Source organism: Littorina saxatilis, linkage group LG5 (assembly GCF_037325665.1).
Source record: "Littorina saxatilis isolate snail1 linkage group LG5, US_GU_Lsax_2.0, whole genome shotgun sequence".
Classification (NCBI taxonomy): Eukaryota; Metazoa; Mollusca; class Gastropoda; order Littorinimorpha; family Littorinidae; genus Littorina; species Littorina saxatilis.
In genome coordinates, this window is record NC_090249.1 from 10,927,714 (window position 1) to 10,947,171 (window position 19,458).

Consider the following 19,458-nt stretch of genomic DNA (forward strand, 5'->3'; position numbering starts at 1 on the left):
CACGGTCATTGCCAATCAACACTCGGCGTACCAGTTGACGCTCTTGTCTCCTCGTACCGTGGATGGGTAACGACATCAGTTTGCAATCATAGTCGTCACCACGGTCATTGCCAATCAACACTCGGCGTACCAGTTGACGCTCTTGTCTCCTCGTACCGTGGATGGGTAACAACATCAGTTTGCAATCATAGTCGTCACCACGGCCATTGCCAATCAACACTCGGCGTACCAGTTGCTTCATTGTTGCTTCTTCGGTGGTGCCTCTCATGTTGTCTCTGACCTTCTTTGTCTCTGTCTCTTTCTGTCTGTCTGTCTCTCTTTCTGTCTCTCTTTCTGTCTCTCTCTTTCTGTCTCTCTTTGTCTGCACCTTTCTGTCTGTCTGTCTTGTAGTTGTACACGCACAAAACGGACAATACAAAAACTGACGCGGAAATTACCATGTCGGCTAAGGGATGGAAATAGTGAGCCATCCCATTGATGTGTACATTGTGTAACGTTATTCGGTTTCGAAATTGTTTCCCATTCCCCCCCAATCTCCCCATCGCAATGAACTTCTACGTTTGGGCGAATACATTTTCTGACTTCTGACTTCTGTCTGTCTGTCTCTTTTTCTGTCTTTGTTTCTCTGTCTCGCGCTCTGTCTCTCGCTCTGCCTGCCTGTCTGTCTGTCTGTCTGTCTGTCTGTCTGTCTGTATGCCTGTATGTCTGTATGTCTGTCTGTCCGTCCGTCCGTCCGTCTGTCTGTCGGTCTGTCCCTCTCTCTCTCTCTCTCTCTCTCTCTCTCTCTCTCTCTCTCTCTCTCTCTCTCTCGCTCTCTCTCTCTCGCTCGATCGCTTTATTTATCTCCCCCTCTCTCTCCCCCCTCTCTCTCCCCCTCTCTCTCCCCCTCTCTCTTTTTTATCTCTCTCTCTCTGTCTCTCTGTCCCTCACTTTTCTCTCTCTCTGTCTCTCTCTTTTTCTGTATCTCTCTCTCTTTTTTTCTCTCTCTCTCGCTCGCTTTATTTCTCTCCCCTCTCTCTCTCTATCTCTCTCGTTTTGTATCTCTCTCTCTTTCTGTCTCTCTGTCTCTCTCTTTTTATCTCTCTCTGTTATCTCTCTCTGTCTCTCTGTCTCTGTCTCTCTGTCTGTCTCTCTTAGGCCCTTTGCTTCAACACTAGACGGGCGCTGTGGCGGGGTGGTAAGACGTCGGCCTCTTAATCGGAAGGTCGAGGGTTCGAATCCCGGCTGCGGTCGCCTGGTGGGTTAAGGGTGGAGATTGTTCCGATCTCCCAGGTCAACTTATGTGCAGACCTGCTAGTGGCTTATCCCCCTTCGTGTGTACACGCAAGCACAAGACCAAGTGCGCACGGAAAAGATCCTGTAATCCATGTCAGATTTCGGTGGATTATAGAAACACGAAAATACCCAGCATGCTTCCTCCGAAAGCGGCGTATGGCGGCCTAAATGGCGGGGTAAAAACGGTCATACACGTACAATTCCACTCGTGCAAAAACACGAGTGTACGTAGGAGTTTCAGCCCACGAACGCAGAAAAAGAAGAAGAAGCTTCAACACTTTGGGATAACTGCAGTGATGTTCATCTCAAACGACTCAGTTCTCTTCATCGCCGTGCTGCAAACTAATTCTGCATGAGTCAAATAAGCCAACAGATGATAAATTAAAGCTCCTTAATTTCCTTCCCTTGAAAGATCAGTTGACGCTAAACAAGGCTGTCTTTATGTACAAAGTAATTAACAATAATGTTCCTGGATATTTAAAATCACATTTCAGACATGCCACAAAAAGATATGGGTCCCAGAACCTGATTCCCCCCATCCCTCGTCTAGACTTGTATAAGTCAAGTTTAGCCTTCTCAGGAGCGTCTCTATGGAATTCCATACCCCTACCCCTCCGAAATGCCTCTTCTGTGAAAACGTTTAGGCGCCAGTTTCATTCCCGCTTAATGGGTAAATAGAACACTTTTCATGTCTGATATTTTAGTGCTTTTTACATTTAGTCAAGTTATGTTTGTATTTTGATTTGTTCTTTATGTGCATGTATTGATAATGATATACATGCGAATGATTGGGACAATTCCTCCCCACATTTGTTTTCTCCCTTTTGTTATTAGTTGTTTTGGATGTTTATATGCAATGCATTATTGCAACTATGCTGCAATTTCCACACTATATTGTTTTTCCCATTTTTGAGTGTGTATACAAAACCATAACCCTTTTCTTATTACTATTTACATTATGTACGTCTGTAAGAAACAATAACCTTGTCAATTTTACTATCTATATTATGTGCGTCTGTATTAAGTGTTTGTATAAGGGACAGGTTGTAAGATTAGGCTTTGCCTAAAACCTCTATCCTTTGGTAATAAAGTTCAGTTTCAGTTTCAGTTTCAGTTTCTCTCTCTCTCTCTCTCTCTCTCTCTCTCTCTCTCTCTCTCTCTCTCTCTCTCTCTCTCTCTCTCTCTCTCTCTCTCTCTCTCTCTCTCTCTCTCTCTCTTTTTTTCACAACCTTCGCAGAATCTGTGTTTTTGTGTCACCATGCATTTTTTCAACTGACGCAAGCTGATTGCTTTGCATAAAGCCTCTTAGACTAGACAATAACCTTCTGCTGCTCAAACAGTCTCTGGGGAAATTAAAGTTCTGTTAAAAGGACATGTGAGAAAAAAATAACTGTCAGAAATATTCACCTTCGTATTTATTTCGGGAGAAGAAAAGAACAGAGAACAAAAAGAATGCAATTTTACATGCAGCAGGGCCGGACTACCGGGGGGGTTATGGGGGTTGCGCAACCCCCCCCCCCCCCTAGCCTAAACATGTACCTCACTTATTTAAAACATTTTTTATTATTGTTCATTTTATGCCGTTTCATGCAAGGAGCGACCATTTTGCTATCTCAGAATATGACCTACCCATCAGCTTCAGGGGGCTTCGCCCCCTGACCCCCACTGGCAACCCCCCCCTCCTCTTAGCCTAGTCCGGCCCTGTGCAGAGTGAAGTTACGGATGCAGAGTGGTTTTCGAGTATGTTGGAGTGGAGGTGTGAAGAACATGTGTGTGTGTGTGTGTGTGTGTGTGTGTGTGTGTGTGTTTATTTCCCGCATGCGCTCGTGATTGTGCTTTCGTTCGCGCGTGCATGCGTGCCTATGCCATGTGTGCTCGGGTTCCTGCGATCAAGCAACCTCTTCTTTTAAACGTAATTTGCAACCACATTGTATAATACTGTAGTTCAAGACTTGCAGTTTTTGTGAATGAGCTATGTCTTGGTTTACTTTAAACACGCCAGTCAATAAGGGTACAGCAACAATTTTAAGAGGACTGGGTGGCCGAGTGGTAACGCACTTGCGCTCGGAATCGAGAGGTTGCGTGTTCGACCCTGGGTCAGGCCGCTATTTTCTCCCCCCTTTCCTAACCTAGGTGGTGGGTTCAAGTGCTAGTCTTTCGGATGAGACGAAAAACCGAGGTCCCTTCGTGTACACTACATTGGAGTGTGCACGTTAAAGATCCCACGATTGACAAAAGGGTCTTTCCTGGCAAAATTGTATAGGCATAGATAAAAATGTCCACCAAATACCCGTGTGACTTGGAATAACAGGCCGTAAAAAGTAAATATTCGCCGTAATGGCTTGAGATTTACTGGTCGATGTGAATGCGTGATGTATTGTGTAAAAAATTCCATCTCACACGGCAAAAATTAATATGTAAATCGCCGTGAGCTCTTGTGAGAAAGGGCGATTAATAAATGTCCATTATTATTATTATTATTATTATTGCAATTACAATAGATGTCCCAGATTTCCCTTCAAGGCGAAGAATAAGTTAGGTTGTCAATGCACAGCTGAGCTCCCCATAGCGCGCGTCCATGCGTCCTATACGCAATAGAAGCCGAAAACACGTACTAGAAATATGTGGAGGGGGTCCCTGGACGCACTAGATTTTAAATGTCCTTTATCGTGCGTACCTTAAATATCATTTTCAGACTGCAATCGACACTTCGCAGTACGCTATACGTGACCACAATGTGTTATAAGTACACTGGGACTGTTCGGCTTTTGGACCCTTGGGACCCTCTAAAATACTGCAGTGGGGGTCCACGGACCCTCTACAATTTTAAAGTGGGGGTCCCGGGGACGCACTAGGAGGGGCGTCCGTGGGGAGCCCTGCACACATGTGTCTTAGTCGCTTGGTGTCAGACTATGATCTCTAACATAGCATCATTGCAGAAGAGAACGTCTGCAAACTGCGCAGGCATACTCAAACAGCAGGTTCACAAAGACCACGAAACAGGATAACAGACGTGAATCTAGACATGTGTCAAAGGGTTACCACCAAGCCAAAGGAAATCCAATTTAGAGGACCTATCCAAACATATAATGCGCAGGTACAAGCAACCTCTATGTCCATGCTGATCGAAAAATAGGGTAAGAGACGGAAATTAAGACGCATGATAAAGGCTAAGTACTGAGCCAAAGGCGAACAGAAATCCAACTTCGAAGGCGTAAAGGGAACGGCAGTCAGACTAGACAAGACCAATCTTATTAAAAAGAGTGTGTGATGAGAGAAAAAAAACCTAATTAAAAAAGTTTGAGAATGACGCAAGAACATCACAAGACGTTGATCAAGAAGCAACCTGTCTGCATTACCAGCCTTCCGGTTTGAAGCGCTGGACGCCTCATTAGAGCTCATGCATTTCCGCTCAACATGTCACTTCCGGTTTGAAAGATGCGCGTCAGCGATTGGCCGGAAGGCTGCCGTTCCCATGAGCAATTGCGTTTCCTGATGCGACCCTTTTTCCATTTTCGACACGATTATCCTTTCCAGACTCAATCAGAATGGCGTTTTACATAAGAAGGGAGGGGCGTGTAAAGAAAAGAATTGTTGGAGGGGATGGTGAATGGATATGTTCCTTTTGCCAACCTTTAAAGATCCACATACTTTTCCTTTTCTCCTTTATTCTCCTTAAACCAAAGAAAGGACAAAATAAGACAGGCAGACAGATAGACAGCCAGACAAGAAGGAACGACAATAAGAAACGACAATAATGAACGAAGACAAGTAGTGAGAAAGAAAAACAAAACGAAAGAAAGAAAAGTTTAACAAAAGAAGGAACAAGTCGCGTAAGAAACTGAACGTAGTCCGCCGCTAGTGCAAAAGGCAGTGAAAGTGACGAGCCTGTTTGGCGCGGTAGCGATTGCGCTGTGCTTCATAGCACGCTTTACTGTACCTCTCTTCGTTTTAACTTTCTGAGCGTGTTTTTAATCCAAATATATCATATCTATATGTTTTTGGAATCAGGAACCGACAAGGAATAAGATGAAATAGTTTTTAAAACGATTTCGAAAATTTAATTTTAATCATAATTTTTATATTTTTAATGTTCAGAGCTTGTTTGTAATCCAAATATAACATATGTATATGTTTTTGGAATCAGAAAATGACGAAGAATAAGATGTTTTTGGATCGTTTAATAAAAAAATAATTTTAATTACAAGTTTCCGATTTTTAATGACCAAACTCACTCATTAGTTTTTAAGCCACCCAGCTGAAATGCAATACCAAATCCCGGCCTTCGTCGAAGATTGCTTTGCCAAAATTTCAATCAATTTAATTGAAAAATGAGGGTGTGACAGTGCCGCCTCAACATTTACAAAAAGCCGGATATGACGTCATCAAAGGTATTTATCGAAAAAATATCGTACCCAGGAACTCTCATGTCAAATTTCATAAGGATCGGCCCACTAGTTTGGTCTGAATCGCTCTACACACACACACACAGACAGACAGACAGACAGACAGACAGACAGACAGACACACAGGCAGATACACACACAGACACACAGACACACAGACACACAGTCACACAGACACACAGACAAACACACACACACACACACACACACACACACACACACACACACACACACACACATACACCACGACCCTCGTCTCGTTTCCCCCCTCTATGTTAAAACATTTAGTCAAAACTTGACTACATGTAAAAAAGAAAGGGAAAGAAAAATGAAAAAGAAACAAATAAGAAAAGAAGACAAAAAGGACAAACGGGAAGTAAAGAAAGGACAAAAAACAGTTGGATTCAGGTATTAAAATCGGTAACCCAGGCAACGCAAACACATTCCAAGAGGTACGGGGCTAAAACTCAAAACACAGCGTAAAAAACACTCTGTCATTTGGAAACTATAAACCGTCTCGTAAGACCACCCGTGTGTTGTGTCATCTATTCAGCCCCCAAACCGGACGCTGTTGCTTTTTGGGTGATTTCAAATCTGTTCTTCCAGCAAAAACAATTGAACTCCGACCTCCTCTCATGCATGATCGAAAAGGCGGTAGGACAGAATGAAAACAAAGCCATCGCGGCGGCAGAAGGCGTCGCGCAAAAAATAAAGTCTCGGAATAACACCCTAAAACATCCTTTCACATTTGAATATCTGAGCTCACAAACGCTCGTTTAAAGAATTCCTGGTAGGCGGGGACCTCATTTCAACCCCATCTCTAGGGGCATGAGGTTTTCTTATCCATTACATCTCTTGAAATATACGAGAAAAACTTGCGGGCGCAATTAATGCTGCGTGGTAGAGTATTTTTGTTCTAGTTCAATGATTGTATGTTTTTATGACTGTATGTATCCCCCCCTCCTCCCTCCCCCCCCCCCCCCCAAGGTCTGAAAAGGAGAGATCCACTGTGTACGGACTACCTGAAATCCGAGGTCCGTTGTCACGAACTGAACACTCTGCCTGAACAACCCCTCTCAATGCGGTCAATGCGCATGCGCTAACATGTTTGTGAAACGGTTCGCATCAGTCACTCAAGAATAAAAACAAGATCAGGTCGTGAACAACCTAACCCTAACCCTAACCCTTACCTTAACCCTACTCCTAACCCTAACCCATGGTTCGTTCGGTCAAAGGGTCGTATTTTTTAAGTCCAAGATTGGCGCATGCGCATTGACCGCATTGAGAGGGATTGTTCAGCAGAGTTTTCAGTTCGTGACACCGTCCCACATTATGATAGACCCCAGCCTCAGCTTCGCAAATGCTGCATCGATGATTGTCTTGACACATTGTCTGCTACATTTTGCGAAGAAATCAGACTTTAGGCGCTGAAGGTTCAAAAGATGGGGATGAGAGTCTTAACTAAAGAAAATAAAAAGCCTTTAGGGTTTTTCTTTTCAGTAGGGGGAGACCGGGGCTAGTCCGCCCCCGGGGCACATCCGTCTTTGTCTGTTTATTCTTACGTTTGCCACCTTTTAATCCTTCACACTATGTGAGAGTGGTGTCCCTACTTCCCGCCATATCCTGCAGAAGTTCAGAGGTTGCGCGCCCATATATCGTGAGTTCAGATCACAAAAAAAGTGTTTTTCTTCATTTTTGTAACATGAATGCATAGCAGTTGACTTAGGTTTTGATGCATTACCTCTGAGAACAAATACTTAGTCTTGGTGTCGAGTGAAAGTGCGTTAATTAAGGTCGAGTTCTGACGAAAGTTTTGCTTCTTCCTTCCCATGTTGTGCTCGCTATCTGGCACTAGAGTTGCCTGCCCGTGCGGGGGCAAGTCCGCCTATTTGTCATGGGGCAAGTCCGCCATGAAGAATGTGCAGGTGTGGGGAACAGTCCAGTTTACATCTGCCATAACTGTGACTCTGATGGTGACTCCATCTATTCTCGATGGTAAAGATTGCAGATTCATGTCTAAAAAAGACTGACGTCGATTTGTGTTACATTCTTTCGACATTCTTTTGTATTTTGTCATTGGCATTTTTGAACCTAAATATTGAAGGGAATTAAAAAAGCTTTCCCACTGATCGGGTGCTTGTTTGACTGACTGTGTGTGCGTGCGTGCGTGTGTGTATAAAGCTTGCCCACTACTAGTCTTGTACCTACTATGGGATGAGAGCGGCGGACTTGCCCCACCCTGTAGGCGGACTTACCCCGACTTGGGGCAAGTTCGCCTACGTTAGGGTAGGTCTACTTAAAGCAGTATGTACAACAAATGTTCATGCGCATATAAAAACTGTCTGCACATTGATATCAGCTACACATTTGTCTTGATGTAAAATAAAAAATCAGTCTTCTAGTTCATCAAACTCGCCAGTTATGCTACCAAAAGCATAAAAGTAGGCGGACTAGCCCCGGTCTCCCCTACCCTCCATTTCATACTCAGGGTCGTATAATATAAGGTAAAGGAATGAGGCAACAGTAGCATTTTAATCTTCTTCTTCTTCTTCTTCTTCTTCTTCTGCGTTCATGGGCTGAAACTCCCACGTACACTCGTGTTTTTTGCACGAGTGGGGGTTTACGTGTATGACCGTTTTTACCCCGCCATTTAGGCAGCCATACGCCGCTTTCGGAGGATGCATGCTTGGTATTTTCGTTTTTCTATAACCCACCGAACTCTGACATGGATTACAGGATCTTTTCCGTGCGCACTTGGTCTTGTGCTTGCGTGTACACACGAAGGGGGATAAGGCACTAGCAGGTCAGCACATAAGTTGGCATGGGAGATCGGAAAAATCTCCACCCTTAACCCACCAGGCAGCCGCGGCCGGGATTCGAACTCACGACCTTCCGATTAGGAGGCCGACGTCTTCCCACTGCGCCACTTCGCCCGTCAGCATTTTAATGACAACGCAGGCTTTGGTTATACCTTTCGGTCGTTCCATTACCATTCATGTGGTAAGGAAACGGATGAGAGAAAAAGAAGACAGACGGAAATTGAAATTCAAATCCTATTCAATTGAGGCACCATTCTGCAAGTGCAAACAATTGTGCTCAACGTTTCAGATGTGTCCTGGCATTCACGTGGAATGAGGACATCTTTTTGCTTGGACGCATACTAAACATGCATAGCGTGACTGCATTCTGTGCAGTTTGGGGTAGTTCTGTTAAATGATTGCTGTAACCCTGTATTTGTCTGTTCTTATTTTGTCATCCTTTTACTTTGATGACAAGGGAGAAGGCACACAGAAAGAGGAGCACACACACACACACACACACACACACACTTACACTTACACACACACACATACACGCACACACACACACAAACACACACACACACGCGCGCGCGGACGCACACACACACACACACACTCACGTACACACACACACATACACGCACATATTCACACACACACACACACTTACACACACACACATACACGCACACAAAACATACCACATTCTTTTGCGGCAAAAACGTAACAGATTTGCTCGGTCTCTTCCGCTCTATCCCGTGAGAGCTGTCACGTGATCCGATAAAGGCGTTACTGTCAGCTAATTCTGGTTCTTTGAATTAATTGTCCACACTATCTATTCCTTCATTCCGGGCAGTAAGAAGAACTCAGTGCTCATTCAGTGCTTACGGCAGTGATAGATCGAATATCGGACGTTAATTTAAAAAATAAGGCACATAATTGAACTTTTGACCCAGGGGCATACAATGACATCTCCACACACACACACACACACACAACCACACACACACAGAATCGCACACGCACGCACGTACGAATGCACACACACACACACACACACACACACACACACACACACACACACACACACACACACACACACACACACACACACACACACGGCACACACACGCACACACGGAACACAAGAAAGTGTGGTGAAGATACACCTCTGATTTATTCGGATTACATCAAGAGAAAAGAACAATTCTATAATAACATTGTTTTCTCTTTTCCATTACGGAGCAAATAACTAAACTTGAAAAGGAAATCTGTATAAACTTCAAGGTAGAAACCCAGTTTGCTTTGTTACTACTATATATTGCCTACACGTGTAACATTCTCTTGTCTGATATTGGTCTACTTTTGTACGCCACGTATACAAGACTGGTCGGCTTTGTGTGTGAGATAATACGGTCAAAATGCATGGATCACATTTGTACAAAAAGCTCAATTCACCATGATCGAATTCATAGAATCCGAGGTCTGAGTCTCGTACGGAATCTCTCTTTTTAACTGTTCTTGGCTAGACATTCCCATAAAAACTGTCTCTGCTTCTATTGATTGTCCTAAGAGGGATACTACGCAAGGAAAAAGCCCCTCAGATCGCGTTCAAAGCTTACCGTAAAATTATGCACTACAAATAATGCTACTGCGCAGGAGGATTGGCTTCACTTTGCAAAAGGACGTGTTTAAAACGCTTAATTCAATCTTGTAAAGTAGGCACAGAAAAAGCACTCTTTGTGATGGTACGATTGGGTTACTTCGCCTGAGTTACTTCCCCTGTTTATGTACGTGTTGCTTGTGAATAGGCCGCCATGTCATAGAGGCGGCCCTTCTCGACTGCGTTTTGTTTACAACACCAAAGAAAATAATGCAGCGCCCTGAAGCGCTTTCACTCACTTCGTTTGTATTAATTACCCTACTCGAGCAAATCGTGCCATGAGAGTCTAGCTTAAGGTACAGTATTCCCGACATTCTTCACATTCGTCACATTCGCCTGTAACTCCCCGCAAACGATCAGATCAATATCACACACACACACACACACAAACACACACACACACACACACACACACACACACACACACACACACACACACACACACACACACGTACACACACACACATATACACACACACACACACACATACACACGCACGTACACACACACACACACAAACACACACACACACGTACACACACACACACACACACACACGCATACACACACGTACACACACACACACACACACGTACACACACACACACACACGTACACACACAAACACACACACACACACACACACACACACACACACACACACACACGTACACACACACACACACACATACATACACACACACACACACACACACGTACACACACACGTACACACGTACATCCACACACACGTACACACACACACACACACACACACACACACACACGTACACACACACACACACACACACACACACACTTACACACACACGTACACACACACACACACACACACACACGTACACACACACACACACACACACACACACACACACGTACACACACACACACACACACACACACACACACACACACACAACCCCACCTACCCCGAAGATACTAGGCCTACTACTGTAGTCTTCTTCCTGTCCTTCCTGCACTGGGCATTTTCACGGAAACATCCATACAAATGTGTAGGTTATATCCTTGCTCGTGAATCTTATGCATTGTCATTATCAATGTCGAGACAGCGCCTTGAAACATCAAACAAACCCAATCATATTTGTTTAGGAAGATATTTTGTGTGTGTTGTAATTTGTAACTGTTTTATAAATGTCACAAGAGGGGCCACCATTGAAATTAAACTTTGAAAATGTTAAACCTTAAAAATGGCTACAAATCAGAAAAAAATAGTTATCCAACTCCTAAATCAGATATAAATAAATAGATCTGCGTAGTGTTTAGAAGCTTAGAACCAAACCAAAATACGATCCAAACATACGGGGAATATAGTTTACAGCTTCAAAATCAATTCACAGTTGTCTATTTTTCCCATAAAAGAAACTTTGAGGTTCAACAACAAAAAAGCATTTCTTCAAAAGGAGGATTTTGTCATGCCTAACTTGATAGTCGCCACTGAAGCTTTGAGAGAGAGAGAGAGAGAGAGAGAGAGAGAGAGAGAGAGAGAGAGAGAGAGAGAGAGAGAGAGAGAGAGAGAGAGAGAGAGAGAGAGAGAGAGAGAGAGAGAGCGAGCGCGTGCGCGAGCGCGAGCGAGCGAGCGAGCGAGAGAGAGAGAGAGAGAGAGAGAGAGAGAGAGAGAGAGAGAGAGAGAGAGAGAGAGAGAGAGAGAGAGAGAGAGAGAGAGAATTTGCTTGAATTTACCATCACAGTACCCATAACTTAACAAGAAAACATCACAAGATATATGCGTCGTTCTTCCTCTTTTGAAACCAAATTAAATAATCTGATTGTTGCCAGGAAGGCCTCGATACGTCTGCTGTCTTTAAAGGGAAGGTCACGATGACCTTGAAAAAAGCGACGTGCATGGCACGTGCATATTGTGAAGAACAAACGCCTGCACTACCTTTAAAACAGATGTATTGATGTCATAATGTATCCATTGTCAAGGATTGTTCAGACATTTGCTGCCCACACTGTACACGGGATATTTATGAATTTCACTCTTACATTTACTTATTCTGTTGTATGCAATTTTAACTTGGGTCGAACATCTTCAAAATTGTTGGTAGTTTTACCTTGCCTGTTTGCTAAACATTGACTGTCTCTATGACACGCCTCCGTAATAAACGTTTATGTCTATCTTTGTTTTTTTTTCTTCAGTTTTTAGAATCTAGCCATTTTTCTGAACGTGTTCTTCCTTTGTCTTTTCATGTTAACAAACTTTTATTTTTAATTCACCACATTCTGATCTCATGCTACACAACCTGAGTTATTTCATGAAAGTTGTACCACTTAGATATCATGCTACACAGTTTTACATTGCGCAAGTAAGTCAACTGCAACAGTTCAACATAACTTTAGTTTTGTGCCTTATCTGAGCAATATGCGTAGGGGTGTTTCATTTTTCCAACCAAAGTCTGTTTATTATGCGCATGGGCATTGAGGGAATTGACGATTTTTTTAAATAACTCTGTCACTGCTACAGGACCGTTCGGCAGAGTTTTGCCGCTCAAAGTTCTGACAAATATTTAGACTTCCGCTTCCGGCCAACACGTTCTCGGAGTAAACAAGCAAGGAGAGAGGAGATAAATCGGCCCAAACATTATGCGTTGCTCTTGGGGAAAGTGCGATTCTGATAGTCGATACCCTGCTCATGATACGTAACGTCAATTTCTTCCCATTTGTGAAACTTTCCCACGTGACATTACAGGCCAGTCACTAGCAAGAGGGTGTGTCTCAAACACGTGAACATGAACCACGTGATGTTTGTCCGAGTAAAGCAAGGGTAATCATTCTGTCACAACCCATACAAAGCCGACAGCTTTGTTTCTGGAATTCGTCTATTTCACTGAGGACAATCAGATAAACCAAATACCAAATGTGACCCTCCACCACGAAATGAGTCGCATGTCACCTCGCGCGGTTCTGCGCTAGGCTTAATATAAGTTCGGGGAGTGTCTTGCAACAGTGTGGGGGTCACCTTAGTCACAGGCTTATAACTCAAACAGTTTTCGCTCGTTTCTAAAACTGTTTTCACCACTGGATAGAGGATACAAAACACTCTTTAGGAAAATGTAAAAATATGAAAATCATGCAAAGGTGACATGCGACTCATTCCGTGGTGGAGGGTCACAAATACGGTCGGTGGCTGTGTGGGTACCAGTTGTAACCAGTTCGTCGCTGTCTGTGTGGGTTCGAGGATCACGTGCGGCGTGGAGTTTCTGTATTTCCCACAGTCAACGTCCAGTGCATATACTCTAAGCGGATGGCATTGGTCTACCCTCGAATCCAAATGCATACAAAAACACCAATGCTCATAGAATCACAATATTTAAAAAAAAGAAAAAAAAGAATTGTAGGTTATTGGAACGTTTAATTATCGACAAAGCAGAACGTTACATTTACAGTCACCACACTCTAACTGATTCCTGTGGTACTGGTACTCACCAGCTTCTTGTTGGCGAATTTGTGTTTTAGCACTTATTTTATTTTCAATTTAATTATATTCATGTTGTTGGTTATTTGAATGAGCACTTGTCAGTGACCCTTTTAACCGCAACATGCAGACACATTCTTGGAAAACTCTGGGTAACGATTTACTCCATACTTTGCACTCTTATGTTCTGAAACTGTGCTGGCATGCTGTAAGAGTTGAAATACAGCCCTATTTCACCCTGACAGACACATCTGGTCTGGCCTATTCAATGGGATCCATTGTGGTGGGGGAAAGTTTAGGTATTTGATTTCGATTTATCTTTCCCTTCTGGGAGTTGTACTTGTTCTGCTTCTTTCTATTTGAGAGACTGTCCATTAAAGCCATTACCGTAAAATCTCTAGCAAACGAATCCTCTGCACAGATTTCGGGTACAAGTAGGGGGTGGGCGTTTGCTAGGTATATACACCCCTTTGCAAGATGAAGTGTCATCACATTTTCACGAGAGAAAAAAAAAGTGAAACAACATGTGATTTATGCAATGTTAATGACAAATAAACACACCGTTTGTTTACACAAATAAAGATCAACGTTCTGTGATAGAAAAAAAAGAAGAAGAAAAAACCGGCGAACCATCGAACAGTGTGCACAAATCGTAGATAAAGGAGGCCGACTGTCTTAAAACCCATTTTTTTTTAAAGCAAAAAAGGAGTGGGCGTTTGCTAGGTAGTGACCCCTCTGCACAACTTTGCTAGGGAGTGTACGGTACTCTCGTGGGAGGGCCTGAGTAGCCAGCCTGTCTGTTCGTTTATCTTCTTTTAAAGGTACAGTTTTTCGCAAGTAAAGCAACTCGGCAGAACGTCTGAGACGTAGCCAGGCATTCACATGGGACAGCAACATCCCTCTATTTCTAAGGACACAAAGCGAACCTCAACAACTTGTACACGTCCTGTGCAGAGTTGGATTTTAAAAAATAATGTATTTATTAAGGGACATTGGTGTAAATGTTCGACGGGCGCTTTGGCGGGGTGGTAAGACGTCGGCCTCTTAATCGGAAGGTCGAGGGTTCGAATCCCGGCCGCGGCCGCCTGGTGGGTTCAGTGTGGAGATTTTTCCGATCTCCCAGGTCATCTTATGTGCAGACCTGCGAGTGGCTCATCCCCCTTCGTGTGTACATGCAAGCACAAGACCAAGTGCGCACGGAAAAAGATCCTGTAATCCATGTCAGAGTTCGGTGGGTTACAGAAACACGAAAATACCCAGCATGCTCCCTCCGAAAGAGGCGTATGGCTGCCTAAATGGCGGGGTAAAAACGGTCATACAGGTAACATTTCACCCCACGAACGCAGAAGAAGAAGAAGAAGAAGAAGAAAAAGAAGAAGAAGAAGAAGAAGAAAGTTCGAGCTTTTTTGATCCAAACATCACCACTATATGCGCACAGAACAGGCTGTTGATTTCTAGTATGTGACAAAGTGGAGGGATGCTCTTATTCATTGCAAAAGCCTGGTTATACCAGAGATCATGAACCGAATAGTCTGTACGGGAAAGACAGTGCATGTACAAGTCTGCTCTCTTTTATCGTTCTCCATATTGCAGTGAGAGAAAAAGTACAATACCAAAAGTCTCTTGGGAGACAAAATGTTGTGCGCGTAAATATTGGTGAAACGGAAGAAGAGTTTTTGTATATTTCAGAAAAAAAATATAGTTCTTCTTTGAAGTGTATTTCTATCTATTTTTTTTCTTCTTGCTTTTAAGTTTATATTGCTCCGAACTTAAAGTGAAGTAAAGTAAAGTAAAGTAAAGTAAAGTAAAGTACCTTTTATGAGAGAAAAAAAGAAATGCAAGAATCTGTGAGCGCGGACATGTGGGTGGAACGTATAAGAAAACGGTTTGGTTTGCATATATCCATGACGTTTTTTCTTTCTCCCTTTATGTTTCTTTTCTCCTTGCTCCATGATTACTTCCTGATTGTAGTACACTGTCCAATGTCTGAGAGAGAGAACAAGTCGCGTAAGGCGAAATTACTACATTTAGTCCAGCTGCGGAACTCACAGAATGAAACTGAACGCACTGCATTTCTTCACAGTGACCGTAGTCCGCCGCTAGTGCAAAAGGCAGTGAAAGTGACGAGCCTGTTCAGCGCTGTAGCGGTTGCGCTGCGCTGCATAGCACGCTTTACTGTACCTCTCTTGGTTTTAACTTTCTGAGCGTGTCTTTAATCCAAACATATCATATCTATATGTTTTTGGAATCAGGAACCGACAAGGAATACGATGAAATTGTTTTTAAAACGATTTCTGAAATTTAATTTTAATCATAATTTTTATATTTTTAATTTTCAGAGCTTGTTTTTAATCCAAATATAACATATTTATATGTTTTTGGAATCAGAACATGATGAAGAATAAAATAAATGTAATTTCGGATCGTTTAAAAAAAAAATAATTGCTGTTTTCAGATTTTTAATGACCAAAGTCATTAATTAATTTTTAAGCCTCCATGCTGAAATGCAATACCGAAGTCCGGCCTTTGTCGAAGATTGCTTGGCCAAAATTTCAATCAATTTGATTGAAAAATTAAGGTGTGACAGTGCCGCCTCAACGTTTACAAAAAGCCGGATATGACGTCATAAAAGACATTTATCGAAAAAATGAGAAAAAACCATCTGGGAATATCATACCCAGGAACTCTCATGTAAAATTTCATAAAGATCGGTCCAGTAGTTTACTCTGAATCGCTCTACACACACACACGCACAGACACAGACACAGACACACACAGACACACAGACACACACACACACACACACACACACACACACACACACACACACACACACACACACACACACATATACACCACGACCCTCGTCTCGATTCCCCCCTCTATGTTAACACATTTAGTCATAACTTGACTAAAATGTAAAAAGACTGTCACACATGCCTTGGAAATGTCTCCATGTGCGGAAATGCAGGAAGGACGAAGAAGAGGTGTCAGCTTTTTTTTGGCCACAGGGTTAAAACAAAAATGTGCTGTAAAAGAATGTTTTAGAACCGCCTTTGATGTGCACCTACACAATCGCATTGAAAAACAGTAACCTTTTGGGACATCACGACATTGTTCGATTTCAGGTGCGTCGGAGAAAATCTAAAAGGATTAGTCTGGGGCAGGATGACAGCTACAAGGGCAGAGAAAGGGACAACAGAGTTCATTGTCGCAAAGTTTATATAAGCAATCACTTAAATATGCCAAAAACGTCTGCTGTTGTCCCAAAAATTAAATGTACTTTTGAACACACGTTTTGTAACCAGTTGTGAACACTTTGTGAACTACTAGAAAATATGACTGGCAAAAGCAGCACACAAGGCAAAGGCTGTTTAGTGATCACCATGGGTGCTTCTTAAACTAGTTAAATGATAGAGTAGTTAGAGTAGTTCCTATTTTGTTCACAGCACGTTACAACAAGTGTGTTCCAAAGTGGAACACTTCAGTCTACAGTGTGCAGATACCAACAGATAGGTGGTTGATGTCCCAAAGTTTACGAATAAGCACTAAAACAAAAAGAGTGCCAGTTGATGCCATACATTATATAGACACACTTTACATTCTTCATCATCTCTTCAGAAGCAGGAACATTTGGAGGCCAAGGTTGTCTTAAGAACTGCTCACAGAGATGACTCATATTTGTTCTGTGCGAGGCGACAAAAGCACAGCCAATAAGATCTGTGTTTACAAACGTGTCCACATTGAGCGGATTGATTGGTTAATTGATCGATTGTGTGATGGAGTTTTCTTTATTTTAATTGTTTTCTTCTTGCAATAATGTCTACTTTGACTTCCCCGGTTGAAGCATACGGTTGTTGCCTTTTGAGGGTTGTGTGTGTGTGTGTGTGTGGTGTGTGTGTGTGTGCGTGCGTGTGTGTATGTGCGTGCGTGCGTGTGTGTATGTGCGTGCGTGCGTGCGTGCGTGTGCGTGCGCGTGTGTGTGTAATTTGAGCGATGTGTGTGTGTGTGTGTGTGTGTGTGTGTGTGTGTGTGTGTGCGTGCGTGCGTGAGTTTATGTTTGTGTGTGTTTTGGAAACGATGTCGCAAATATTAACACTGTTGAGAGTATACCTGGCACTAAGCCAAACTTCCCTGACAAGGTTAACGAATTTGTCACTGCGTGCGTCTAAAGGTTCGTAAAGAAAATCAATGTTCGTGCAAAGCAGCAGTTTTGTGACACAGAGACAGTCATTTAGAATCAGAGTTCACAAACAATATCAAATTCTGACAAAGCCATAGTCACAGAGGTGTTTCAGGAAGAAGTAAAAATGTAGCAATCATCGCAATCTGTGATGCCCGGAAGCAAAACAGACTGGCAGAATGTGTAAGTTAGATGTCTGGAGGTTCAAATAGAATATAACGCAGTCTAGTCAAACTGACATTGCCCTGGCCATGATTTTTACCGGCAATCCAAATCTCCACGATTTCGCGAATTTCCGCAAAAAAAGCAAAAACAAAAAGCAAAACAAAGGGAGCTGTACATTTGGCTGTAACTTACACGTTTTATAGTTTAACCTAGGTGAGAGGGACAACATAGTGTTCAAGGCCGGACTAGGGAGGGGGGGTTATAGGGGTTGCGCAACCCCACCCCCCTGGCTTAAGCATGTACCTCCCAAACGCATTTTTTTTGCATCTGGATCATCATGAAATCCGAGGAGAAATCGCACCTCTCACCCCCTCATCTCTTCATTGCCTATACAGCTTGCTGTCAAATTTACCTTTTTCGTTCAAGGAGAGGCTTCCTTTCCCTCCAGAAACATCACAAACGTTCAGCTTCAAGGGGGCTTTGCCCCCTTGCAACCCCCACCTAGGGGGCAAGGCCCCCTGGACCCCCACCAAGGGGCTTCGCCCCCTCGACCCCCACCTGTAACCCCCCCACCCCCCCCCCCCCAAGTACTTACCTAGTCCGGCCCTGGTGTTTTTCTGTACATGCTCCAGAGGGGATTAAATTCATATTAACAAGGCCAAAGTGGTTCGGCCTCTGGGCACCGCAAGGGGTCCGACACGGCCCCAAGGGCTGAGGTGCACGAGAAAGTTACCACCCACACGGGAGCCACCCGCAGTGTTGGATTGGTTGAAACTGAGGTGTACGACAAAGTTACCACCCACACGGGAGCCACCCGCAGTGTTGGATTGGTTGAAACTGAGAGGTGTTTTCAACGAATCAGAACCCGCGGTTTGTTCTCCCCCGTTTGGGTGGCACCCACATTCGGTCGGTACACATTGGCCCGGCGATCAACCACGACTGTCAGGTTCACTGCTATCTTATGAAACTGGCCCCTGGACCCTCGGCGTTATTTACTTCCCTAAAACTCAATCTTCATTGAAAGGAGTGTGTGTGTAATTTGAGCGATGTGTGTGTTCTATAGCCTTACTTGCTCGAGATGCACGAGGAACGTAATTCTCCCCGAGGATGTGGTGACAGGGAGAAGACCGCAATGCCTGGTCTGATTGACATGAGAACAAAAGCATCATTCTCTTCGGCGTTTAGGAGAGTATTATTCTCTTTGCTTTACAATATGACATCAATTCTTACACTTCAAGCACTACTTTTACAATTCTTACACTTCAAGCGCTACTCTTGAATAGTTTCTCGGCAGATTAGTTAAGCAAAAGCACCGCCAAATATAAAACAAGAAGAGATGTCCAGCAGTCACTTGAAAATAAAGGCTGACACTCGCCATCGCCGTAAGTATTTTTCTTCACTTGTTGAGAAGACTAGCAAACACAGTAAGCTCTAATTGGAGCGACGGCGTAATGATTTCTAGTGACAATTTGAAAAAAAATATAACTTGATTTGTTCAACTTTTAAG

At 43.3% G+C, this 19,458-nt stretch overlaps 1 long non-coding RNA gene across 1 annotated transcript in view; it reads left to right on the forward strand.

Moving 5' to 3' along the window:
* LOC138966286 (uncharacterized) overlaps positions 1-19,458 on the forward strand; it is a 470,291-nt gene that overhangs the window by 393,227 nt on the left and 57,606 nt on the right. The window lies entirely within an intron of this gene.